Genomic DNA, 27242 nt, shown 5'->3' with positions numbered 1-27242 from the left:
CACTGTTTCTTTTTTTTTTTGAGACGGAGTCTCGCTCTGTCGCCCAGGCTGGAGTGCAGTGGCGTGATCTTGGCTCACTGCAGCCCCTGCCTCCCAGGTTTCAGTGATTCTTCTGCCTCAGCCTCCCGAGTAACTGGGATTACAGTCACGCACCACTAGGCCCGGCTAATTTTTGTATTTTTAGTAGAGATGGGGTTTCGCCATGTTGGCCAAGCTGGTCTTGAACTCCTGACCTCAGGTGATCCGCCCGCCTCGGCCTCCTAAAGTGCTAGGATTATACTGTTTCTTGTTTTTTCTTTCTTCCTTTTTTTTTTTTTTTTTTTTTTTGAGACGGAGTTTTGCTGTGTTGCCCAGGCTGGAGTGCAGTGGCATGATCTCAGCTCACTGCAGCCTCCACCTCCTGAGTTCAAGCGATTCTCCTGCCTCAGCCTCCCAAGTAGCTGGGATTATAGGTGCCCGCCACCACACCTGGCTAATTTTTTTGTATTTTTAGTAGAGACGAGGTTTCATCATGTTGGCCAGGCTGGTCTCGAACTCCTGACCTCAGGTGATCCACCTGCCTCGGCCTTCCAAAGTGCTGGGATTACAGGTGTGAGCCACGGGGCCCAGCCACAGTCCACTGTTTCATAAAAGACTTGTGCTGAACAAAGTGGCCAGGCAGGAAGGTGCACCAGACTCCACGTACTGACAGCTCTGTGATTCATACCGAGAACTCCCACACAGTATCATCTTCTAAATGGAGATGACCGCAGGGAGAACAAAGATGCCACACCCCAAGAAGAGAAGGAACAGGTTTATATTTTGACATGCTAGAAACACAGAGAGGCTGATTTTTCTTTTTCAACTTCTCATGGACACCATAAAGAATGGCATAAGATAGAGGCATTCTGGATATACAGTGATGACGCACGGCGTTCCCACCACAGAACGAAAAGATGAGAAGTGACGTCATAACAACCCAATGCTATGGTGGCCAAGCAGTATTCAGAAACAATGGACATCTGTTTTTCTGCCTTACCGTGGCCTCTGCCCAGTCATTTTCTTTGAGGCTGTTTGCTTTCAAAAAACTGCTGACCAGGAGACGTCGTATGATGCCAAAATATGTATAAACTGTCCTCCCTCTGGGAGTGAGGGAGAGGGATAATATTGCTTGTTTTAAAATAAACCTTAATGTGGGGCAGGTGAGTGGCTAATTTATCCATTTATCTTTTTAACACGAAGAAAAAGCAGCCTGCTTTTCTGCCTGGTCCACAGTGGGAACAGTGGCTAGCTCACAGATCGCTTCTCACACAGCCCAAACCTTTTCTAAGTGGCAGGTCGGCAGCCCTCAGGTTGATAGTGCAGAAGTGCTAAGTGCATTTGATTGGTATCATTACTGGTCTCTAGTAATTGATTACTGTCCATGGTGAAATATTCAGGGCAAGCACACAGCCAATAGCAATCACTTAATCCATCATGGCTGTTTGTTCCTCATCTCCTGAGACCTATCAGCCACATGCTATCCAACCCCACCAGGCAAATTGCCGATGGCTGCTTTATGTGTGCAATTTACTGTGTATTTACTGTGTTTCCTGCGTCAACCAGAGCCACTGGCTTAAGTGAACAGGGGAAGGCAAGGGAGGCTCTTGCTTTCCAATGTCAAGTTTGCTCTCCGGTTCACCTCTTTGGCCTCTATTTTTGTAGAGATTTATGATTCATTGGCATTGGTTTTCACTGCTTAAAAAAAAAAAAGTAAGTCGAACAGTGTAGTGGTTATATTAGGAATATTAATTGTAAGACTTGAGATAGGTTGATTGGAATAAGATCCTGGAGGGTTGTTTGTAATGCAGATTTTTTAGAAACAATAAGTGGGAGAATAATGAATAACAACCAGAACTAATCAGTTTTGTGTGTGTTTAGTCCAGTGATAATGACTAAAAGTAGTTCTGTAGTTCTGTTAAATAAAAAGAAGTAGAAATTCAGTGGCTACACCATTTTCTCGGCTTTCTTCCAAAATGCTTTATCCTTGGATCTTGGCAAATATGCCTGTCCCTGATGTTTGCTAAGGAACTGTGATACTCAGCCCAAGCAAGAAAATAATAGGAGGAGGAGGACAGCTGAAAGGAGAAGAATAAACAAATGACTACTACGTGTGACAGCACTCTGATGACAAGGGATGACCCCATCCTCAACGAAACTCGGAAAAAAACCAGTTTGTATTTATCAGTCCATAGGAAACAATGAGAGCCATGGGTGGCAGAAAGCACGTGCTGGTCTGCTCTTCTGCTTATCCTGACCCTGCTTTCCATAGGGCTGGAAGAAACATAATGAGGGCTAGATATTTGCAAAAAAGGGTGCTCCTAGTGAACTTGGGAAGCCAGCAGGAATGAAGTTGAGAAGAGAATGACGAGGCATGGCCTCAGAGACAGCAAAGAGATCTGGTCTGTTTCCATAGCCATTCTTGAAGAGATTGCATTCCAAAATTTATTTAATGAAATTGCTATTAGGGTCTCAGTGGAGATCTTTGTTGCCTCTTTTGGTGTGGTTTGCTTAAACTCTCCCTGGTATCTGTAGCACCTGGTAGAATTCTAGCTAATTCCCCACAGGCTAGGGCAAATATGGCCATGCGTGTGGTGCCTCTGAACAAGCCTTTCCATGGGCACCTCCCTTCACAGGGCAATCCCTAAACAGCACGGAATCTTAATCTTTGTACCTATGCATTCCTCATTTGGGGCTGCTTAGCTGAATGACATAAACATCTGGTTTAAGTGATTCACAAGTTAGTTGGGCAAGTTTCACTGTTGCTTACAATCTATTTTAGCTCAAGGAAATAAATTTGCACACCTAAAAGCACTGACCTTTTGTTGTATACAGTGAGACTTCAGTTGTTGCATAGAGTGTTGTAATAATCCTTCTGCTTATTGGCCAACATGTGATGTACTTTATGATTTGAAGCTCTTTAAGATTTGAGCATTCCTCCTCCAGAACTCTGCTCCATGGTCATGACCAGGTTTTCCTTCTGTGTCTGGGGTTATGTTCCTATGCTCACTCTTGAGTCATTGGCATTGAAAACTAAAATAGTTGCCTGTAAGAAAGATCAACTTTATTACTTCTAGACTTGGCTTGTGCTGTGCTAATACCTGTCACCTTTTAGGAAACTTTTAAAACTCTGTCACCTTGGCCTGTTTTTAAAACTTTCAGAGATAGTCTTTGAGGATGTCTTACTATGCTAAATACACTATGATTTCTGTGTATAGAAAAATATAATCTAGTGGTGTTTCCATGTCATAATGAATGTCCTCTAATCAAAAACTGCCAGAATCTATATTTGCCATATTAAATTGCAGAAAGCTGCAACAGCTGTCTTGTTCTGTTTGCTGTTCCATTTATACCATCTGTGATGGTTAGTCTTATGTGTCAACTTGATGGAGCTATACTGCTCAGTTACTTATCAAACACTAACCTAGCTGTTGCTGTGAAGGTATTTTGTAATGTCGTTAACATCACTAGCCAGTTCACTTGAAATAAAGGAGATTACCCAGGGATATCTGGGTGGGTCTGATCCAATCAGCTGAAGGCCTCAAGAGCAAAAACTAAAGAAAGTCTGTCTCAAGACTGAAGCATAAAATCCTGCCTGAGTTTTCAGCATGCTGGCCTGCCCTACAAATTTCAGACTTGCCAGCCCCCACAGTCGCATGAGCCAATTCCTTAAAATAAATCTCATGTTGGTTCTGTTTTTTTAGAAAACTCTGGTACACTATCTAAATAGTACATTTGAAAGAGCAGGAGCGAAGTATTTAACCTTGTCTTGTGATCCTCTTTTGTGTAGGCTATGCTGTAATAAGTGGATGCCTAATCATGTCAGAAAATTAGGTATGTTGACTTTTTCATACAAAGCAAGAGGAACACAGAAATTGGTATCCATGCTTGTTAAAATATGTATGAATCCTCTGGCTACTCCTCCCCATTCACAGTTAATTTTAGTACCTTGGTTACTATCCTCTTCTTTCCATCTCAACCCCTGTCAATATATTTGATGATATCACCATCCATCTATTTTCATGGCTTTGTGGCTTCTTGATCTCCTCACTTGCAATATATTCTCCTCCACCCCATGCGAACCATCTATTCTCAAGGCCACACTGTAGACCTGTCATCAGCAATAACTGATCTTACCTTCAAATAGCCCACTACTCCACTGCCACCTCCTGTTCTGGCTCCCACTTCTTGACTTTATCAAAACTCATCCCATCTGTGGACCCCACTGTGTTTTCCTGATACATTACTACCCTCTTTAACCAACTCAGATCTCAGGGTCCATTATTATAATTGCGTCTGTATGTCTACCCATTACATTCTCTCCCATCTTATCCTCCATTAAACTTGACTGGCAAAGTCCGCCCTGGTTAAATGCATTTACCCAACTACTGTGTGCCTGCATCGCAGCAGCTGAACATCACTGGAGTAAAACACGTGGGGTTGCTGACCATTCGCTCTTGAAACTCTTGACCATGGATTATCAAGTGATACTCCACTGCCCAGCACACTTACTCTGTCTTCCCTAATGTGTTTGCTTTTTCACTTTCCAAATGATATTTTACATCTTCACCTTCCTCTAATACTGTTTTCCGTGTTACCAAATCTAGCACAGATCAAGCACCTCAAATCCAAAAATCTGAAATCTGAAATGCTCCACTATCTGAAACTTTTTGAGCGTTGACATGAAGCTCAAAGGAAATGCTCATTAGAATATTTTGGATTTCAGATATTTTTTGGATTTCAGATGCTCAACCAGCAAAATATAAGACAAATATTCCAAAATCGAAAAAATCAAAATTCAAAGCCTTTCTGGTCCCAAGCCTTTTGGATAAGAGATAATCAACTTGAAGTCACTCTTCTGTATTTATTTACCTCTCAGCAACATTTAACCTGTTGACTATTACCTCTATTATAACACAGGTATTCTAGCTGGTCTGAAAAGGCTATATATTGTATGATTCTATTTTTATGACATTCTATAAAAAGCAAAACTTTGGAGATGGTAAACAGATCAGTGGTTGCCAGGGATTTGGGAGGAAAGGAGGGTTGAATAGGTGAAGCACAGGGATGTTTTAGGGTGGTGGATATACTCTGTATAAACGCCATAAAGGTGAATATGTGACACTACATTTGTCAAAATCAATGGAGTTTTACAGCACAAAGAATGTACCTTAATGTGTGGAAATTTAAACAAAATATTTAGGATGTCAGAGGATCCCAAGAAGGAATGCAGACTGTGACAAAAGAATCTATCACGAATAGATGAAATTACCTCACTGAAGGAATTAGGCAATAAAGGTGCTGACCTAAGTAACTTTGAAAATGCATAGAGACTGCAAAACTGAAGGCAAAAGCAGTTGTATATAAGCATTGTACTCTGATTGATAGTTTTTTCCTAAGGGAGGTGCAGATAAACACTTCTGAAACAACATATGATATATTGGAACTGAATGATTAAATAAGTAGATGGTGGGAGGCAGATTTCTCACTATTGAAGTGGAGGTTACAGTGAAGCGAACAGAGTAGGCTAGAGTGGTCTATGTGGTGATGTATTGGAGTTGAAAACATCAGTATGAACCCATGTTTAGCTTAATATAGATACAGATGTATGCATATACATCAATGTTATAGATACGTATATATACGTAGGTTAGCATTCACGTATATATTCCCTTGCTCTGTCAATTGAAAGGGCCTAGAAGTGACACCACAGCAACAATGAACACACGTGGGACCCAGACCTTGGTTTCTAATACCATTCTCCAGTAAGAATAACCATAGCTTCTTGAAGAAATGGCTGATTGTAGGGCTGGGTGGGGGGAAATATAGGAGCCTGAAATATCTTGTAACAGCAAGAGTTAAGGAAGTATTCAAAAAAACTTCCATAATAATAGGGATATGTCAAAAGGGCATGGGAGCCAACTGAACAAGTGCCTAAGGTCAAAGGTGGGACAATCTGAGCAAAATAAATAAAGTAGCATGGGATTATAACTGAAAGTATAAAATAAACATCCATGAATCTATACTGGTATAAATAAATGATGGAAAAAATCAATGTGGAAAAAGACAAATCTATCACACAGAAGAATTTCAAATAATTTGTGTAGAATCTCCACCATCAAGGAAGTGGAGTATAATTTCCCACTCTTGGAATAGATCTGCACATAGTGACTTCCTTTTGAAAAGTACAGTCGAAAAAGGAGGCGGAAAAGGAGTCACTTTACAATGAGGAAAATGGCAAATACTCCCTCAGCCAGATGATGAAGCTTCACATCAGTCGTGATAAATCATGTTGATATCATGCATCCTTGATATGACGTGATGAGAATGGCACTTTATCTCTGTGGTCTTCTTCCTGAAAATCTATAACACGGGTCTAGCCATGAGAAAAACATCAGACAAATCACAGCTGAGACATTCTACAAGTTTGTCAGTCTTCAAATAGCTGGCCCATCCTCTCCAAACTGGTTATCTATAATAAGGAAAGCCTGAGGAACTGTCCCTGCCAAGAGGAGCCTAATGAAACATAATGACTAAAGGTAATGTTGGTATCTTGGATGAGATCCTAAAACACAAAAGTGACATTAGGTAAAAATGAAGAAAATCTGAGTAAAGTATGAATTTTAGTTAATAATAATGTGTCAATATTGGTTCATTAGTTGTGACAAATGTACCATGCTAATATAAGATGTTAATAATAGGAAAAACTAGGTACAGGATATATGGGAACTTTCTGTATTATCTTTGCAAATTTTCTTTACATCTAAAACTATTTATCATGGGCTGAACTGTTCCCCACCCCTGCCCACAATGTTCATATGTTGAATTCTAAAGCCCTAGTACCTCGGAATAGAACCATACTTGCATATAAGGGCTTTAAAGAGGTGATTAAGTTAAAATGAGGCCATTGGGGTAGGGCGCTAAGCCAATATGTCTGGTGTCCTTAAAAGAAAGAAACACCAGGGGTGCCTGTGCACCGAGAGATGGCCATGTGAAGAGGCAGCAAGAAGGCAGCTGTCTGCAAGCCAAGGAGAGAGTTCTCAGAAGAACCCAACCTCACCAGGACCTTGATCTTGGGCTTCCAGACTCCAGAACTCTGAGAAAATAAATGCCTGTTGTCTAAGCCACCCAATCTGTGGTATTTTGTTGTGGCAGCTCTAGGAAACTAATATACTATTTCTAAAATAAAAGATGGTTTTTAAAAACAACATTGGCATTCTTTCTGTTCCCAACCCAGAACTTTTGCCTGGAACTCTTCTTGTAATTCAGATTTTAGCTTAAAATCAACAGAGAGGAGTATTCTCTGGCTACATAATTCTCTACCGCAGTACCTTATTTTTTCTTCTCTGAGTGAGGCTGACCACCAATGGTTTTATTATTGTTATTATTATTATTACTTGTTTATTCATGTATTGCCTGTCTTCCTGCAGCAGAATATGAGCTCCTTGAGAGGAAGACCCTTGGCTGTCATGCTCACTGCTGAATCCCTAGCACCAAATGCCACCATCAGTGCTGACTACATAGCAGACACTCAGTGGATATTTGTTGAATGGACAATGAATCCCCCGGGAGTCTGGTGACTCTCGATTTGGACAACTTAACTCTATCATTAGACTAAAAGCACTTTTATGAGTTTTCCTAAGTTAACCGGGATCTAGAGGGTGAGCAGACTACAATCAGGGTTTGGACTCCATGTAAAGAAGTAAATCAGCCTGGGTCTAAACCAGGAATGGAGGCTAGGGAGACGATGTCTTAGCCAGAACTCTCACAAAGCTTCAGAGACGGGAAGAAAATCAAGTCAAAATAAGGCCACAGTAATGGCCAAAGGAGGTGCGTATGCAGAGGGTGGGGGAAGGGAATTTCTCTCAGGGATCAAGGTGGAGGGTGACAACGGATTCTCAGAGTGGACCTGGTCTTTGTTGTCTGTGGGTATTGAGGTTGTAAAGCCAAAAGGATCCTTCCAGATGAGGTGAGGGATCCCAGAAGCCAGGCCTCAAGCCCTAAGATAAAGAGGCTTGTCTGAACTAAGGCCTCCAGACAGCTAGCTGGGGTCAGGGCTGGGCTCGGCCTCTGGAAGACGCCGAATGCATAAAGGGAGAGCCCAGATCCCAGAAGCTCTGTAGCAGGCCAGCCAAATAGATAGTAAGATAGTCCAGAGAGAAAATAGCTCAGTGCTCAGTCAAGCCCTGAGACTGTCCATACTCACCTAGACCCTGGGTGGGACAATGGGATATTCCTACTTACTATTGGCAGTTGTTCCAGAGAACCACTGCCTTAGTCCATTTTGTGCTGCTGTAACAACATACCCAGGACTGGGTAATTTATCAAGAACAGAAATTTATTTTCTCACAGTTCTAGAGGCTGGGAAGTCCAAGATGACGGCACCAGCAGGTTCAGATGTCTGGGGAGGGCTACTCTCTGTCTCCAAGATGGTACCTTGATGCCACATCCTCTAAAGGGGAGGAACCCTGTGTCCTCACATGGCAGAAAGTTAGAAGATCAAGCTAACTGAACGCTGTGGGAAGCCTCTTTTATAAGGGCCTTACTGCTATTCATGAGGGAGTAAGCCTTCATGGCCTCTTAAAGGCCCTGTTACCTCTTAATACTGTCACATTGGCAACACCTGAATTTTTGAGGGGACACATTCAAACCGTAGCAACCACTAACCCAACTGTTAGTGGCTGGGCCTGGATAGAGCTAAAGCAGCAACTAGAGAACACATGTGGACAGTATAGAAGGAGTTCAGCAGACAGGGGCAAATGGAGCTGGGAGGCAGCAGTGTCTACGGAGGGGTGGTAGGACAAGCTCTGCCTCCAAGCAGAAAAATGTGAGAAGGCATGTTTAAATGAATGCCATGTAAAAGAGCTAAAGAGGGAGCTATGAGCCAGGTAAGTCTAGACTCATTTCTAGCATGTTGAAGACAAAGGCAACTTAGACCAAAACGTTTAAAATTTTATTTACAGGTTCTGTGGTCTCAAATCATTCTAATCCTTAGTTCTCTCACCGTTACTTTCCTTGCAGGATTGATACTTTCCTCGCAGGATTGATGAAAGGCTTGTAGATAATGCAGGTATAACACCTAATACAGAGCCGGACACATACAAGATGCTTCATAAGTAGTGGCTGATATTATGATTTTACTAGTACCACATGAGCAGGCTTGTTGCTTTGCTCTGTCAGTTTATCTAAGGTAACTAGTCATAGAGCTCTTTGAAAGTAGTCATAGAGGTCTTTGAAAGTGAAAGGAGGATGTGTACTTGTTTCAGTGCCATCTGGAAATGGAGAAGTGGCAAATCCGTTTCCTGCTATATAGCCAGTTCTGTGGGGAGGCCAGGTGGGCAGACTGACTGGCAAGGTCTCTAGGGGGGGATGTCATCCATGGGAGGGCCAAAGAGAGCCACTAAGACAGATTGGGGATGGGAGACAAAGAGACCCAAGTCTCTTTGATAACCTGCCAGGGCCCAGATTGGAGCCCCTGGAGGAAGAGAATGTTGTGAATGCCTAGTGCAGTTGTGTGCTCTCTCTCTTTTTTTTTTTTTTGATGTGGTTGATGCTGGGAAGTCATGGGAGGCATTTGGAAGACATAGTGAGGGTCAACTGCCCTTTACCCAGGAAGAGAAAGGGCAGAGAGGCCATCCTCTGCCACTCGTTTTTAAAGCATTTGTAGATTTTCATTTTTGCGGGACTTTCCTTTCAGAGAGAAGTGGCACTTGAGACCACTTGCCACCTGCTGAGGTTCTTCTCTGCTCACTCCAACAGGCCTCCTGGAGAGGTCTTGGCTAATGCAGTCTGGGCCTTGGGATAGATCTGCAGCCAGAGTTGGTGCTGAATCCTCCTGTGCTTGGGAGGCTCACCACTCCCAAGGATGGGGAGCCAGGAGTGCCGTGCATCTCCACATTAGCTCACTTCCTTTGAGGCTGAAATCAAGAGGGAGACTTTGGTCCAAAGACTTTTCTTTGTAACCTTCTTGGGCTCCGTTCTTCACATTTGCTTCCGAGTCAAGGAGAAGGAGCACAGACCTGAGGGATGGAGTGAATTCTAATCCAGGCTCTGAAACTGACCACTGAGGCCTGGAAGCAAGACTGTGGACCTCAGTCTGCACCACTTCCCCTCCCATCAGTAAAGTGAGAGGATCCATTGTGCTACCTTCTGCAGTCCCTTTCAGCTTTGGTGTTCACTGATTCTGTGATGAATTTCCCTTAATTTCTGCGTAGGAACAGAAAAGAGCATGGAAGATCCTTTTTTTTTTTTTTTGATAGGGAGTTTCACTCTGTGGCCCTGGCTGGAGTGCAGTGGCGAGATCTTGGCTCACTGCGGCCTCTGCCTCTTGGGTTCCAGCAATTCTCCTGCCTCAGCCTCCTGAGTAGCTTGGATTACAGGCACATGCCACCACACCCAGCTGATTTTTGTATTTTTAGTAGAGACGGGGTTTCACCATGTTGGCTGGGCTGGTCTCGAACTCGTGACCTCAGATAATCCACCCGCCTCGGCCTCCCAAAGTGCTGGGATTACAGGCGTGAGCCACCGTGAGCCACCGCGCCTGGCCAGAACATCCTTTTAATTCTTATCTGGAGACTTAATCTATATGTTCATAATTAGTATTACCAATAAGGGCAGAATGTTCCAAAGTAGGGTCTGACTGCATTTTTAAACAATGCAATTGCAGAGCTCCACTCTTCCACTCCTTAGTCTTATGTGAAGGACACACTTGGACTAAAATGGTTATTGCTTTATCATAATTTGGGGATCTCTATCAGAGATGATTTAGGCCAGAGTTTCTCACCCGCGGCACTATCAGCATTTTAAATTAGATTATTCTCTGTGGTGGGGGCTGTCCTTCGAACTCTGGGATGTTCAGCAGCATCCCTAGTCCATTTGGGCTGCTATGACAAAATACCATTAACTGGGTAGTTTATAAACAACAGAAATTTATTTATCGCAGTTCTGGAGGCTGAGAAGTCCAAGATCAAGATTCAGTGTCTGGTGAGGTCCTGTTTCCTGGTTTATAGATGGTACCTTCTTGCTGTATCTCTCCTGGTGGAAGGGCCAAAGCAGCTCACCAGGAACTCTTATAAGGGCACTAATCCCATTCATGAGGTTCTGCCCTTACAACCTAATTCCCTTCCTAAAAGCCCCACCTTCTAATATGGCACATTGATGATCAGGTTTTAACATACGAATTTTGGGGGAATACAGCCATTCAGACCATAGTACCTGGCCTCTATTTAATGGATGTGACACCCTCTTCTCCCCACAGTTGTGAAAACTAAAATATCTCCAGACATTGCCAGATGTGCCCTGGAGGGAAAAAAATCACCCTAGTTGAGAAGCACTGATTTAGTGTTAATTTAGGGTATGTATTTAAAAGGCAGAAAAATAAGTATAGAATCAAGCTTAATTAAGCAAATGCCTCTAAAAAACACTGAATTTTAAAAGAGGTAATAGTAAAATTTGAATTTGCGGAAATGTAGGACTTGCTTTTAAAGCTCATATCTTACATACATACTAACCACATATAGCTTCTCAACTGTACTTGAGATTTCTTCAATCAGGAAATAAGACCATCCATCTTTTTTTTCCTGAAGATATCACCTATGATTCTAAGTAATATTGGATGATGACTGGATGTTAATGTACTATGCCTTCATAATTTCTAAAGAAATGTATGAATAAGATATTAACCTGACATAAATAGTATTTTCTTGCTGTGGCTCTAGTAAAGTCTTAACATCTGCACAGACTGGTAAAGACTTCATCACATCCCCTCTTGCTTTTTCCATTTCCAAGATGCTTATTACACCAAGGCTGATGTTAAAAAGATTTCTTGTCATGTGCCCTGATTACTGTCTTTGGGGGAGGAGAAAACATAATGAAGAGAAGAAGAAGAAAAGAAAAAAAACCAGAAGAACAGGATCTGTCTTTCCTGTATTTTGTGTTCCTGAGAGCTGATAGAGAACAAATTGTGAAATGTGGGAGGCTTTGCCCAGCATTCAGGCTGAAGTTGCCTTAAAAGGAAAGTATGGCACGTTATACATTTCCCACTTCCTTCTTTTTTAGTTTCCCTTTAGCCATTCTCAGAAATGTAAGCAGGAAGAAAATAGCAATCAATTATGTTTGGAAACAACTGAAGTTAAATCTGACTGATATTTGTTTATAAAACTATGCATCATTTTATTTTCAGTACATTTTCAGTTCCTCTTTCGCCCCTAACATTCTCCTAATTCCCGTGGTGAATGTTTCCTTTAATCCAGGCCTGAATACTGAGATAGTTAACAGCCCCTGGTTGTTATTTCTTGATGAAGTCTCTCCTAGTCAGCTCCTTTTTTCTTCCCATTGCCTTCCTTTAGTCCAAGTTTTCATAACCTCTAGGCCCTCCACTTTGCAGTTCAATCTGTGAGGTTAATGACTTCACACCTTTTTCATTATATTCACGCCTTCATTCACTGGACAAATAGTTCCTGGGCCCCTATTCTAGGCCAGACACTGTTCTAGGCTCGAGACATACGGCAGTGAATAAAGCAGACAAAACCCCCTTTCCTCATGGAGTTTATGCTACCCAAGGGAGGAGGGCAGTGGATAGAGACATTTTACAAAGTAAATAAATCATATCACATGGTAGGATATGGTAGATGTAATGAAAAAAGTAAAGCAGGGAAGGGAGATAAGGAGGTATATGGGGGAGTGTGTGTGTGTGTGTGCACGCATGCGCGTGTGTTCGTCTGTGGGCCTGTGTGTATGGAAAGGGTAGGCTGCAATTTTAGATATGGTGATAGGGAAGGCTTCACTGAAAAGTGACATGTGAGCAATTACATGAAGGAGTGGCCAAACGTGGAGATACCTGAGGGAAGAGCAGTCTAGGCAGAGGAAACGCATGTGAAAATGCATGAAGTGTGCCTGGTATATGAGGAAGAGTCTGAGGAGGCCGGTGTGGGAGAGGAGGAGATAAGGTGACAGTTGATAGGGGTGGAAGGAGCAGATGCTGCAAAGCTTTGCAGGCCCTTGCAAGGACTTTGGCTTTTATCTGAGAGAGATGGGATGCTGCTGGATGGCTCTGAGAAGAGAATGGTGTGATCTGACTTGCAGGTTAATAGGATCATGTCACCAAGTCGTCATATCACTTCCCCTACTTAAATCCACCACTTGACAACATATAATCCCTTTATCCACAGAGACAAATACAAACTCATCTTCCCTGTCCCTAATCAAGAATTTTTCCAGTCACTCTGCACAAGCCCTCTGCACTCTCAGTAAACAGTGACCACCTCCTGCCTCTTTCACATTCTACCCGTCCTTCAAATCCAAGCTGAAGTTTCTTTTTCCAGAAAACCTTTGCCACCTCAAAATTGATCTCTCTCTTCTCTGACCTCCTATTGTATTGGTTATTTATCAATAAATACAATATAATATATGGACTTGACCATATATTATCTGGACTTCACCATATATTATCTTGGATTGTTTTCTAAGTAAGCATTGAAAAGTTTATAGAACTTGAGACCTAGAAGAGTCTCGGGAATCATCTCTTCTGACTCCTTCATTTTACCAGTGAGGAAATGGAAGCCCAGCAATGTTTAGGATATTGCCAAATTCACTCAACTAGCTGTTTAATGTGTACATTGCCTTTCTCAATGAAATTATAAGTACATTAAGGAATGATAACATGCCTTATACTTCTCCAAAATCTCCTATAATAGTGGTAAACATAGTACTCATGTAACAGACACTTATTAAGTTCAATTAAATGGCCGGGCGCGGTGGGTTATGCCTGTAATCCCAGCACTTTGGGAGGCCGAGACGGGCAGATCACAAGGTCAGGAGATCGAGACCATCCTGGCTAACACCGTGAAACCCCGTCTCTACCAAAAATACAAAAAATTAGCTGGGCGTGGTGGCGGGCGCCTGTAGTCCCAGCTACTCGGGAGGCTGAGGCAGGAGAATGGTGTGAACCCAGGAGGCGGAGCTTGCAGTGAGCTGAGATAGTGCCACTGCACTCCAGCCTGGGCGATAGAGCGAGACTCTGTCTCAAAAAACAAAACAAAACAAAACAAACAAACAAAAAAACTTCTATTAAATGTAAGAATAAATTGATTTTTAGTTGGTTTGGTTTTAAAGGAACATTGTAGGCCGTTAATTCATCAGCACATTTTGAATTAACAGATGTTCTAAATGCAAAAAGCTATGTAAAATACTTATACGTAATTTGGCTTGAATTTTAGGGATTTGCCTGTGAATGTAGTTAGATGGGAGAATGAGAAATTTTGCCTTTCTTGGAGGTTTTTGTTCTGATGTAATGGTGAAAGGTAATTCTATCATCTCTGCATGACACAGCTATTTTTGTTGCTTCAGCAAGATTTATCAAAGCAGTTTGGGATTGAAAGCAAATGGTTTTTGGCCATTCTTTGTGTACAAGGGAGAGACAATCGTGGCAGCATCCCATCCTCTGAGCTGGTTTTTGTTTTTGTTTTTGTTTTTTGGAGAATAAGTGGTTTTGATTACAGGTGTAAACTTGTGGTATTCACAGATGTTGGTGGCCTGTCACGACTATTTTAGGAGACCTCATTTATCCTTTGACCAAGAAATATCCTGACTGGGGCCTGACATGAATATATAGCTCCCTGTGGGGGTGATGCCAAGGCTCTGTTCCAGTAATAACTGCTCAATGAAACAAAGAGGTTTCCAAGAGTCTGTGGTCCAGAGCCTACACTTACTACACTTAACCTTTACGATGTAGACCCGCCCAAAACAAATCAATAATGACTTTCCAGTGTTTTAATCGTCGCCGATAGATTCAGCATTGTTTTGAATTTGGCCTGCATGTGACCAAAACAATGGACTGAAATAGGGAAAGCGAATTCAGCCTGCCTTTGCTATTCATGCACTGCAGCCAAAACAAAGCTCCTGAGGTTTGAAATGACTTGTTGGAGAAATCCTGCTGGTTTTAGAGAACTCTTTTAAAGCCCAATATTCGTGACCCATGGCCTGGCCCTATGACTGGGTCACTTAACTTAGTTGACCATAGCATGATTTCAGTATGCTAAGAAGAAGGATGAAACACCTGAATGAGCCAAGTAGCTTGATTTAGGGCTAAACACTGGATTCTTACTCTAAGTAGTCATCCAACAGCTGAATATCAATGGTCACAAATCCAAGATAAAAGGTAAATGGCTCAATGAACTCATCAGAAACACAGTCTTACTGAAAAGAGAATCCAGGTAGTATATTCATCTGAAAGAGAAAATGAAATACCTGGTATTTTTGGTGCATAATCTAGGTAATGTATTCTGTGTCGTATTTTGTTTATAAGTGTATAGTTCTCTAGCTAATCTAAATGATTGTTATTATTTTGCTCCTTTAGAATTATCAAAAGCTTCATACATTTATTTTCATACTTAAGATATGGATAATTCCTCTTTGCAAATTGTCTTCAGAGTTCACAATTAAAAACTTTAAATTGAGGTATAATTTACATAAAGTAAAACTCACTAATTTTCAGTGCATACTTCTGTGAGTTTAGATAAATGTATACATTTGTATAATCACCATCACAATTATGATATGGAACATTGCCATCTTCCCAAAACCTTCTCTCATTTTAGCACACTTTTGCTATTACTGTTATTTGGTGGCAACTGTTTTAGTGGATTGACTTTGCAGGAAGTGAAAAAATCGTAAGGAGCCAAGTCTAGTGGCTAAGGTGGTTGTTGATCACATGGAGTGATGCATCTCTGAGTCAAAAACAAAATGTGACTATAAAGTCATGGGCCTCTGTTTTCTGATAAGGCTTGTAAACTGGTTCTGATGGTCATTTCAAAGTTGAACTTCAAGGACATTTGAACAAAGGATTGGATATATTTTTATAATAAACCTTAGAAATGTTGCCCAATGTGGCTACCACTGTAAAGGGCAAGATTTATTTGGTTCCTTAATAGACACCTGGTATTTGCAGATTTAACATTTTGTGGAGAGTGGTGGGGGAAGGAGGGAGAGGATCAGGAAAAATAGCTAATGGATACTGGGCTTAATACCTGGGTGACAGGATGATCTGTGCAACAAACCACCATGGCACACATTTACCTATATAACAAACCTGTACATCCTGCATAGGTACCCCTGAACTTAAAATAAAAGTTGGAAATTTTTTAAAAAGAAAAGCATTTTGTGTATTTAAAAGAACCCCAAAAGTGTGAGATAGAAAGAAATCTTTAGTTTTGCCAAAGCATTAATTTGAATCTTGAATTTACAAGCTAAAATGGGTTCCGAGAGCAAGTGGGTCCGCTAGTGAATGAGCCATGCCCACTGCTGATCCTCCCAATCTCAGAGGGCCATGAGAAAGGTCCATTCCAAGTCTGGACCAGGGAATGCTCACACTGTGATTTTTTTTTTAAGGTGTCTTCTTTAGAAATGGCTCCCCAAAGAAAGTCAAGTGCTAGTATCAGAGATGGAAGTGAAGAAGACTAAGAAAGTAATTCTACCTAACCCGGAAAATGGAAGTATTGACCAGATTAAAGGGTGGTTAGGTCATGGCCATGAATGAATTTACCATATGAAAATAAGAAAAAAAATTAAAATTATTTCAGAGAAAAATATGACTAATGCAAAAATCACTCCTTAAGAGGGAAATAAGTCATTAGGGGTTGAAGAGATCCCTTACATTTTCAGTCATATTTATATTATGAAGCACAAGGCAAATTATATGCTATTGTATTTCTGAATTTGGGAATTCATGAATATTGAGGGTTTATTCTCTAAGGTTCTGTTGTGTTCATTCAGATACCAATATCATTAAATATAGTTATACCTGGTGTGCAGCCAAGAATTTGAGGGAACTTGACATTTGAAACAGAATCTGTGGAGCTAGAGATAAAGAGAGTCCTTTGGACACTTTCTGTAGTTTAGTCCACAATCACCAAATGAGAGTTGATTGAGAGGGGCCTGGGAGGCTCGTGATGAGTTGTAGTTGCAGTGCAGTTTAGGTAGCCCAGAAGGTACAGTGAGAAGAGTTAGTAATTAGAGGAGATGACTCAAAGAGGTTGGAAGCTGGTGGTTCCACTTTTTGAGAACTAGAAAGGAAAACTGGGATATGAAAAGACTGTGACACTAACCCCTCGGTCCTTAATATGTAGACACATATCATAATTCTAAGGCTTCTAATTCTAAGACAGAACTAGTTAACAGTACAGACAGGACATTTGGATTTTTATTTTCTCATCTGTGATTATGGGCGATTCCATATCTTTCTCCGGAAATCAAAACGAATAGAGTAGCATGATTGGGATGTTTGACTGACTGCCATATGCTAGGTGCTCTTCTAGGCCTCTGGAAACAATGAAAAGCCATAGGCCCTGCTTATAAGGCACTTTTAATGGTAAGAAGACCGACATGAAAGTGAACTGTGAAAATTCAATGGGAGTTGCTGTGATGAAGATCATGTACCAGGTGCAATTAGAACCTCAGGAGAGTGAGCCCCTAAGTCGGCCTCAAGATACTTAGGCTTTTTGCTTCTCTAGCTGACCTTGTTCCCTCATTTGGAGAAAAGGAGATGGTGCTAAGGCCCTGAAATTGAATGACTTTCCTCATCATCTGTTACCTAAACTGCTTGGGCGTCCTCCTAACCACCTTCTGCTTACTCATCTCTTGATTCTCTGATCCATTTTTAAAACCCGTGCTCCATTTTCCTCTTAAGACCCTGGGTGGATCTGCACTGCCTGCACAGTAAGTCCAAAGTCCCTACCATGATTTCAGAGCCACCATCTACCTCCCTGTCACCATAGTCCTCCACAGACTGTGCTTCAATCCCCCTGGCTACTCTCCTGCCTTTGTGTGCTGCCAAGCATTTCCTACTTCCAGCTTTTGCTCGTGTTTTCTTGCTCATCTTCTCCACCTATCAAAATCCAATTAATTTCATCCAATGCTCTACTCAAATGCTACCTTGTCCATGAAGCCTGCTCTGATCCTCTCAGTTCAATTTAATTATTGATTCCTTGCATTTCCACAACACTCATTTGCAGACTTCTCTGACAATAGTTGTACTTTGCTTTGATTGCGGCTCGCGTTTCTATGTCTATCTTTTTCACTAGATGGCAAATCCCTGGAAGGCAGGGACTGTATCTTTCATAACCCACTGACCTCATACCCAGTAGTTAATAAAAAATCTTCATCAAATGCTGTTGAATATTGCCCAAGGTCAGATGTTAGTGGCAGATCAAGGTCTGAAAACTTGGTTTATTTATATTTCTATCAAAATTTTAGAAACTCCAGTATGTTACTTAACATGTGTCTACTCCATCAGGTGCTTCACCTTGGAAACACTTCTTTGTGAGTCAGTGGTGTGGAATCGCCAGTATAGTCAGGGCTGCCAATGTTTATAGTGGCAGCGAGGTTGAGGAGGTAGACAGGGGAGGGATGTGTTTAGGTAAAGCATGCTTTTCTCATCTACAATAGGCCCTATGAATATTTGAAGGGGAGTCTGGAAGCTGTTTCCTATGAGCGAGGTTAAGTTGAAATGCAAGAAGTAAAGATTAAGGAATATTAACATAAAATCTGTATTGTGAATTCTTTTACATAAATATGTTACTATTGCCAGGAGAAGTGGTGTCAGGGAGCTTTTCATATGTCTACATTTTAATACCCAAATGAAAAGTTTGCTGTAAATTATCAAATGTGGAAATTCTTCATGCTTATAAAGGTCCTTGACAAAAGAATGTGCTGAAAGAAGAAAGAGAGAGAGAGAGAGAGTGTGTGTGTGTGTGTTCATTTCTCCAAACATATTTTTCTGATGCAAAAATGTGGGGAAGTAGAAGGGAGCAGGGGTGAAGTGAGGAGTGACTGGTTCCATCTTGAGTATTTTAAATCAATCTCTCTCTCTTCCCGTGCCCTGCCTCTCTATCTGTCTAACTACCTACCTATCCTGCGGTGGGGATGGTGGGAGTGTGCTACAAATCCTGGTCAGCCCATCATTATCTGGTATGCAGTGGAGGGTCTGCAAAGGGGAGAAGGAGACTGCAAACCTTCCCTCCCTTCCACTCAGCAAGCTCCTTCCTCTGCAGGTTATCAAGATCAGTGCTGAGTTCCTGGACCATTCACCTGAGGTCTCCCATTCACTGGCTGGCTGGCTCTGCTCCATCTCCATCCCTTCCCACCCTGGCTGGGATGGGAGGGCCGGCACCCTATACTTCTGTTTCTCTTGCTCTGCTTGTGTTTTCTGTCCGGTCTGGCTATAGTCACTTGAGTGCTTCCAGGTAGGTTTGGGGCAGCATGCTGCTCTGCTTGCTACCCTGGGACTGGAAAATGCTAGTAGGATACAGCCTCCTCTGTCCTCCAGACATCAGCGGTGGGATTTGCTTTCTGTACTCCCCGCAACCACTAAAGTGTGTGCAAATGAAGGCATTTAAATGGTCGTGTATGCTGAAAAAGTTCTTACTGAGAGATGGTAGTTAAGAGCTGGTTTCTGGAGTGGAACTACAGGATTTCAAGCCTGTTCTTCCTCTCAAGGTGGCAGAGTACTTGACCTCCTTGTGCCTTAGTGTCCTCATCTGTAAAATGGGGCTAACAGAACCCACCTCAGGGAGTTTGTGAGGATTAAGTAAATTAATACAGAAACAGCACTTAGAGAAAGTCTGGCCCATAACAAGCACTATGTAATCATCAAACTTATTACTGTAAGAATGGTTTTGCCTGCTGACTTGCCAAGGGTCATTAGTAACCTTCTTGACCCAAGGAGAAACTGAGGCACTGAGCTAAAGCAGCCAGGTAATGGGGGTCAAATTGAGTCCCTAGTGTTGTTTAACTTCAATTGCAAATAAACCTCATATGGGCTCTGGTCTACACTTCACAGATTCTTTTTTTTTTCTTTTTTCTTTTTTTTTTTTTAAGACAGAGCCTCACTCTGTTGCCCAGGCTGGAGTGTAGTGGCACGATCTTGGCTCACAGCAACCTCCACCTCCCAGGTTCAGTGATTCTCATGCCTTAGCGTCCCGAGCAGCTGAGACTATAGGCGTGTGCCCCCATGCCTGGCTAATTTTTGTATTTTTAGTAGAGACTGGGTTTCACCACGCTGGCCAGGCTGGTCTCGAACTCCTGACCTCAGGTAATCCACCCGCCTCGGCCTCCCAAAGTGCTGGGATTACAGGCATGAGCCACTGCGCCTGGCTTTTCTTTTCTTTTCTTTTTTTTTTTTTTTTTTTGAGACAGGGTCTCACTCTTCACAGATTCTTGAGGAAAGATAGATGCCCTAACGTGACTTGAAAGTCATGTGGAGCCTGGGGTGTGTATCTGTCAGGGTGTCTGTTGGGAAACAGAGGTTGACTTTAAATACAAGTATGGCAAGAAAACAATACTGAGTGAGATCTAAATGCAGCACAGGGCTGGCCAAGAAGCAGGGAGGCTGTTTCCCCTTTGTCTGGGCGTTTGAAAAAATCAGTTCCAAACCTGTGCCAACCAGAATCCAGTCCTGCAGACACTGTGATTTTGTAATTTGCTTGCATCTGTGTTTTGCTAAAAGCTTTCAGTTTTAGATGCCCTCAAGAACTTTTCAGGCCTGGCAGGAGAGGCACACTCTCTCTCACCGCCTTATGTACGCAGCCTCATGATGGCAGATCTCATTTGCGAAACTGCCGGGGATGAAGAATAGAGTGTGTGTGTGTGTGTGTGTGTGTGTGTGTGTATGTGTGTGTCCCTTAAAAAGAAAACTAACAATATTTTTTCCACATTGTTTTTCAAAAGGGGAGTACTGTAGGCCGCAGGGAAATAGGGTAAGATTGTATTTTAATGCCAGCTTGATTCTCGATCCCTTTTCCTTCCCCTGTTTCCCAAATGCTACCCACAGGAAGGGCACCAATGAAGAGACAGAAAGGTGACCTCGGGAAGAGCTGTGAATTTTGAGGGGGTGACTGCCTTCATTGAACACCTATAACTCCTCCTTTTCATCATCTGCTTCTACTCTTTTTACTTAGCAGTGAGGAATTCCCAAATATTTATGAAGTGCCCCTCAGAGAAAAAAAGAGCCTCTCTTTTCCATTGTTGCTGTGTTGTTTCTTCTAATATTAGGACTTTTTTCAATTTTGATCCTTACTTTAAGTATAATTAAATTTCTTCACAATTGTTAAAAATGGCATGAATATTCTTTTATTTACCAGAACATATCTATGTGTACGTGTACGTCCATGTTCATGTCTATGTACCTCAGATAGGTCTTTATTCTTCATGTCTCTTTTTTAATTCTTGATGTAGCTTCAGCTTATATCCAGGAGGGCTAGTGCGCTTGATTAGTGGGAAGTCAGGAGGGCTGTATCGCAGTCATTCAAGAAGGTCCAGTGTTGTGAACACTTTTTCCTTTCATGATGGGTATTTTTGTCATTCTTCAAGCCTGTTAACCAAAGACTGTTTGTTGATGTAAAAAAATTTTGTTAAAATAATGCTGGACTCCAATTTAGTGATAATAATGTTAGCAATTTTACTCTGTGAGTAACTAATCACTAGCCCACATCTCTGGTTACTGTGAAGATCCGCTGGTAGAGTCATCAGGCATCGGTTAGAAACACGTAAGATAGTAAAAGGCTTTTCTGTGGCTAAGAGATTCATCTACACGAGTGGTAAGCCCATCCTATTAATAATCCTGTCAAACTAGAGACAAACCAAGTGAATGTAAATGCATCTTAGGAAAGGCAAAGGCAGGGACATATTCTGCCTGTTTTACCTTTGATGAGCTGACTTCACCATTTTTCTAACATGAAAAATCCTTGCATGTTTCTAGTTCCTAACATCTGGAGAATGGCAGGGGGTGTACTGCGCCGTGTTCTGCATGTGTTATAACCTAACGTGTTCATCATAAGTGGGGTGCTCGGTTAAAATGAGTTTTAAGAAAAGTTCAAAAAATTGGAAGACTTTAAAAGATTCATTTTCGAAGAGTTAACAGGTACACATGATACATATTTCAAATGGTATGAAAGTGAATACGATGAAAGCAAGCAGGAAGACTTGATTGGAAGCAATTTTTTCTTGGTTTGCTTCAAGCAGTGTTTTTTCATGTTGACTGCACTGCCAAAATCATTTGTGTTCAAGGTGGTGGGTGAATGGTGGTGGCTTTTTGTTTGCTTGGTTTTGGCTTTTGCTGATGCAAAAAGACATAAGTATAGTTATGATGCAAATGTTTTTCTTCAAGTTAATTATATTACTTGGCCAGATAGTTTTTCACCAGTGCCCTCCCTTCCCCCAATCCTGTGAGCTGTAGCTTTCTGTGCTTTTGTGTTCTTATAAGAACCTCACTGGAGCTGGCAATAGTGGTGTGTGCCGGTAGTCCCAGCTGCACGGGAGGATCCCTTGAGCCCAGGGGTTCTTGGCTAGCCAGGACAACATAGCAAGATGCTCTTTTCTCTAAAAATAAAATAAAAAAGAACCTCACTGGTAATAAGCAGGTGTACTTGTGACTAAAAATATAAAAAACACAGTTTAATAAAGAATCTCAGATAGATTAAAAATAGAATGAAGAAATGATGTGTTAGAAACAGTTATATATGTTAAGTGTGCAAAAAACACACCATTGTTACAACATTTTGGCTACAATTGCGGTTTTCTCATTCTGTTGTCCTTTTTAACATGACAGCTTTTTAAAAAATTGAAGCAAAGCAGTTGAGATATAGGAGAGGACATGAAGATATTAAGCTGCCATTCTCAAAGGCAGTTGTAGGGAACATTTTAAAACATGGTGATGTTTTAGTCTTTTCTGCAGATTGTTATGACCACAGAGGCTGCCTGAGCCATGCCTTATACTTATGGAAGGGAGCGCTTATAATAGCAGGAAAAAACAAAAATGGAAAGGTTCAACTCTCAAGTTCATACAGAATTCCAAACTTTCAATATGTTTGTGTCATGAAAATCCAAATGGCTTATAAGATTCTGTGGTAATTACACAGATCATGAGACTGTCATTAAAACAAAACAAAACAAAACAAAAAAACTAGCAGGGAGTTATTTTGGGTTTATAAAAACACTCATGGACTTCTACTTTTCAGTAACAAAGTGAAAGCAATTTAAGAGATAAGCTGTCTTGGAACTGTAGAATACTTTTACCCCTGCTAGATTTTTGTAATTTAATTATTAAAACAACAATGTTTTATATCTTTGGGGTCACTTGCTGTTATGTACTAGAGCAGACTTGTGATTATGTACATTTCTTCCTAATTTTATATTCAGTAAAGCCAAGTTGGTACTTGAAATTGGCCATGCTGAGAGTATTTACATCATCAAAATTGACCAAAGGTACATACCAAGACTTCTCTTTCTTTTTTTACTTTTCCTGGAGAGCTGGTTGTTAGCTATTTGCCAGCATACCACTGGATTTAAAGCCTAATTGAGTTGCATTAATCAAGATATGGAAGAAATCTAAAATAAGTAGAAGTACATCTCTTGTGTACCAATAAAACATAAAATAAAATTAAAAATAAATAAATAAAGTAAAAGGACCATTGTTTGGAATTCAAACATTGTATAAAGAGGTAAAAAACCTGGTGGAGAACTAGACATTGGCATTTGTGGCAGTTACCACAAATTGTAAAAAATATGGGTTTTTTTAAATTTTTGTTTTTCTTTATTCTAAAAATAAATGGGACATGTGCAAAATGTGCAGGTTTATTACATAGGTATACATGGACCCTGGTGGTTTGCTGCACTTATTGACCCGTCCTCTAAGTTCTCTCCCCTAACCCCCACCCCTCATCAGGCCCTGATGTGTGTTGTTCCCCTCTTTGTGTCTGTGTGTTCTCACTGTCCAACTCCTACTTATGAGTGAGAACATGTGGTGTTTGGTTTTCTGTTCCTGTGTTGGTTTGCTGAGGATGATGGCTTCCAGCTTCATCCATGCCCCTGCAAAGGACATGATCTCATTCCTTTTTATGGTTGCATAGTATTCCATGTTGTATGTGTACCACATGTTCTTTATCTAGTCTATCATTGACGAGCATTTGGGTTGGTTCCATGTCTTTGCTATTGTAAATAGTGCTGCAATAAACATATGTGTCTTTATAGTAGAATAATTTATATTCCTTTGGGTATATACCCAGCAATGGGATTGCTGGGTCAAAAGGTATTTTTAAAAATATGTTTTTCAGTGGGTGTGGTGGCTCATGCCTGTAAAAATATGTTTTTCAGTTATTCAAAGTCATTAATGGCCTATCTTACCATTTTGGATGGAGTGAAATGAATCATATTGTTGTCAAGTGAATGTCAGCCATATGGCAGGGTTGTCTCCTGTGGAACATAGCCATCATCATCTCTTAAAATGACAGAGTACCTCTGGGAGGCTCTAAGAGTTGCGTGACATTTCTCCCTTAACCTCAAAATATTACTCGTTCTAGTTGCTAATATTGTACAGATACAGAATTTGAGGTATGAGGAAACATAGAGTCCAAATAATAAATAAAGATCAGATCACTGCTTTTACAATTGTCTCCGATGCCTCCCTATCATGGCTGGGGCACTTTGAATAAGAATAGTTACTTCCATTATTGGGATTCTCTCAGCTAATAGTCTGACCCAAGGTATAATGCCATTTTACCAATGCATTTTGAAAATTTGACACAAGGGATTATTGGCCAAGGAAAATAGAAAGTGAGTATCTGTTTGTTGGCAACCGCTTCATACCGATGTTTCATTGTCGGCCACGTAGACAAGATACCATGGTTCTACTTCTGGCCAATTGCACTTACTTAATTACTAGTTTTTGTACCCTTGCTACTCAAACTATGGTCTGTGGACCAGTAGCTTTGGAATCAAATAGAAGCTTTCTACAAACACAATCTTGGGGACCATTCTAGACCTCCCAAATAAAAATGTGTTATTTCACAAGATCCCTAGGAGATTTGTCTGTGTGTTTGTTTGTTTATTTATTTAGTTAGTTAGTTAGTTAGTTAAGACAAAGGGATCTCGCTGTGTTGCCCAGGCTAGTCTTGAACTCCTGGCCTCAGGCTGTCCTCCTGCTTTAGCCTCCTGAGTAGCTGAGACTACAGGGATGAGCCACTGCACCCAACGTGTATGGACATTAAAGTTTGAGAAACCCTGCCTCACCTCTTCACTAACTTCACTCCCAAAACGATCTAAAGAGCTCTTCCTTCCAGGGGTGTTAAAAAGAAATGGTGGGTTTAAAACACAGAAAAATAAACTAGAAGTTTGGATGAATGGTAAAAAAAAAAAAAAAAAAATCAGTTTTACTCATGATTATTGCCGTTCCCTTCACCTAGCTGTAGTCTCCATTACAAACTTATTTGCAGTGGTAAAAAAAGAAGCACCAAGGCATTCCCCCATGTAACAAGAGGGTTAACCTGGAATTTCCAGAGGAACCATATTTTCTGAACAAATTGACTACTTCTAAAAGCTTGCTTTTACATGTTATGCTGCTACAGTTGAAGCCTCACTTTCAAAGCCTCTCTCTTTCATTCCTCTCTTTCTCTCTTTTTCTTGGTTTTTAAAAATTAAAGTTTTAATTTTAGAACAGTTTTAGATTTACAGGGAAGTTGCAAAGATAGCACAGAGAGTTCTCAAATACCCTATCCCTATCTTTCTTGCTTTTTGACCGAAGTTGTATTTCTACTTTTCCTAGATTGGCAGAGTTTCCTGGCTAAGAAAGCAAAGTTACAGCACCTAACACAAATAGTATTTGATTAAGGCTAATTACAGTGCTGTCACATAAAAAGGGGAGAAAAGAAAGCTGGCTTTTTCTACCAGCAATGAAATAACCTGCTGTCTATCTACTGACTTAATAGCTTTAATTGCCAGAACATAATCAAGATCTGGTGAATTTGTTTGAACATATCAGCAGGCACCAAATATTTCAATGAGATCAAGTTGTCTAACTAGTTATGCTCTAACTTGAGCTGAAATAGCTCTGACAAAGTGAGTTTTGTAGGCTAAACAGCAACACCTATTGAGAAAGGCCCACTGATATGATGAGTTGATTTATTAACTCTCTGGACAGAGAAAGTTATAGGTTTAACATCACCACTTTAGATAAGCCATAGACCTCTAAAGTGTCTGACTTTAAAAAAAAAAACAAAAAAAAAACCAGGGTCTCACCCTGTTGCCCAGGCTGGAATGCAGTGGCATGATCTTGGCTCACTGCAGCCTTGACCTCCTGGGCTCAAGCGATCCTCCCACCTGAGCCTCCAGCCTCTCAAGTAGCTGGGACCACAGGCACATGCCACCATGCCCACCTAATTTTTTGTATTTTTTATAGAGACAGAGTTTTGCCATGTTTCCCAGGCTGGTCTCGAACTCCTGAGCTCAAGTGATCCACCTGCCTCAACCTCCCAAAGTGCTGGGATTACAAGTGTCAGCCACCATGCCCGGCTTTGTGTCTTAGTTCTCATGATGCATTAGGTTAGGAATGTATTTACACTTTATTTGGAGACTCATTTTACTTCCTGTTTATTGAAAACTTTTTTCCAAAGAGTGACATAACCAAATATGGGCATTTCCTTTAACAAACTTTGTAAATATTCTTCAGATCATCAGTAAGGAAGTCACACGTGAAAACAGCCATTCTTCTACATTTTATTGTATTCTACTTTCTGGCTCATAGGAATGTGGAACTAGAAATCCAGGCACATGTAAAACAGTCTGTCCCCAGAAAGTGAATCTAACAAATGACTTCCAAAAAGGGGGGCCCACAACAGGCTCATTGTGGGGCCTTGCCAGGATGATGGAATTGACTGGATCCTCCCCCATTCTGTTTCTACTCCAGGATAATCTAATGGAAAGTGTTTGTTGGTAGTTGAGTGTGTATACCCTTGAGGTTTCTGAAAACATCTGGTGTTCAGGTGAAAACACCCCTTTCTGTGGAAAAGTAGGAATAATTTGTTCTGTATTTAGTAATCATTGAATTCCTCGAAGGAGTTCAAACTCTTAACAAACAAAAGCATCCAGTCAAAATAATCTCAAAAGAAGATAACTGCAGGTGATGGTTTTAGTAGCTTTGAGAAACAGGCAAAATTGCAGAGGCAAGAAGAAAACACAGCTTAGAGCCCCCACGTTGTTCCCCCAGAGAGGCCACCTCTTCAGGGAGGATGGCTAGTGCTTCTTAGCTGGTAGTGCAGTCGAGAGGTGATCGTTACCTGCAAACCCAGATCTTTTGCCTGACTGGAACCAGTGACGTAAGCACATCTGAGAAGGCTCCATGCACCCAACAGAGATATCTCCTGGGTCTTGACTTGAGGCTGACTGACACCTGTGGCTCC

At 41.2% G+C, this 27242-nt stretch overlaps 1 protein-coding gene and 1 long non-coding RNA gene across 6 annotated transcripts in view; both read left to right on the top strand.

Annotated features, from left to right (window-relative positions):
- Positions 1-27242, top strand: part of MAML3 (mastermind like transcriptional coactivator 3) — a 434306-nt gene that overhangs the window by 163945 nt on the left and 243119 nt on the right. The gene's annotated exons all lie outside the window — the stretch shown is intronic.
- Positions 336-27242, top strand: part of LOC129058826 (uncharacterized) — a 49613-nt gene continuing 22706 nt past the window's right edge. For both annotated transcript variants that reach the window (XR_010139786.1, XR_008524237.1), the window contains exon 1: positions 336-27242. This exon is cut by the window's right edge. This is a non-coding gene — a long non-coding RNA (uncharacterized LOC129058826).

This window comes from Pongo abelii, chromosome 3, assembly GCF_028885655.2.
Source record: "Pongo abelii isolate AG06213 chromosome 3, NHGRI_mPonAbe1-v2.0_pri, whole genome shotgun sequence".
NCBI classification, from domain to species: Eukaryota; Metazoa; Chordata; class Mammalia; order Primates; family Hominidae; genus Pongo; species Pongo abelii.
Note: the sequence above shows the minus strand (reverse complement) of the source record. Positions and strands in the feature narration are given on the sequence as shown.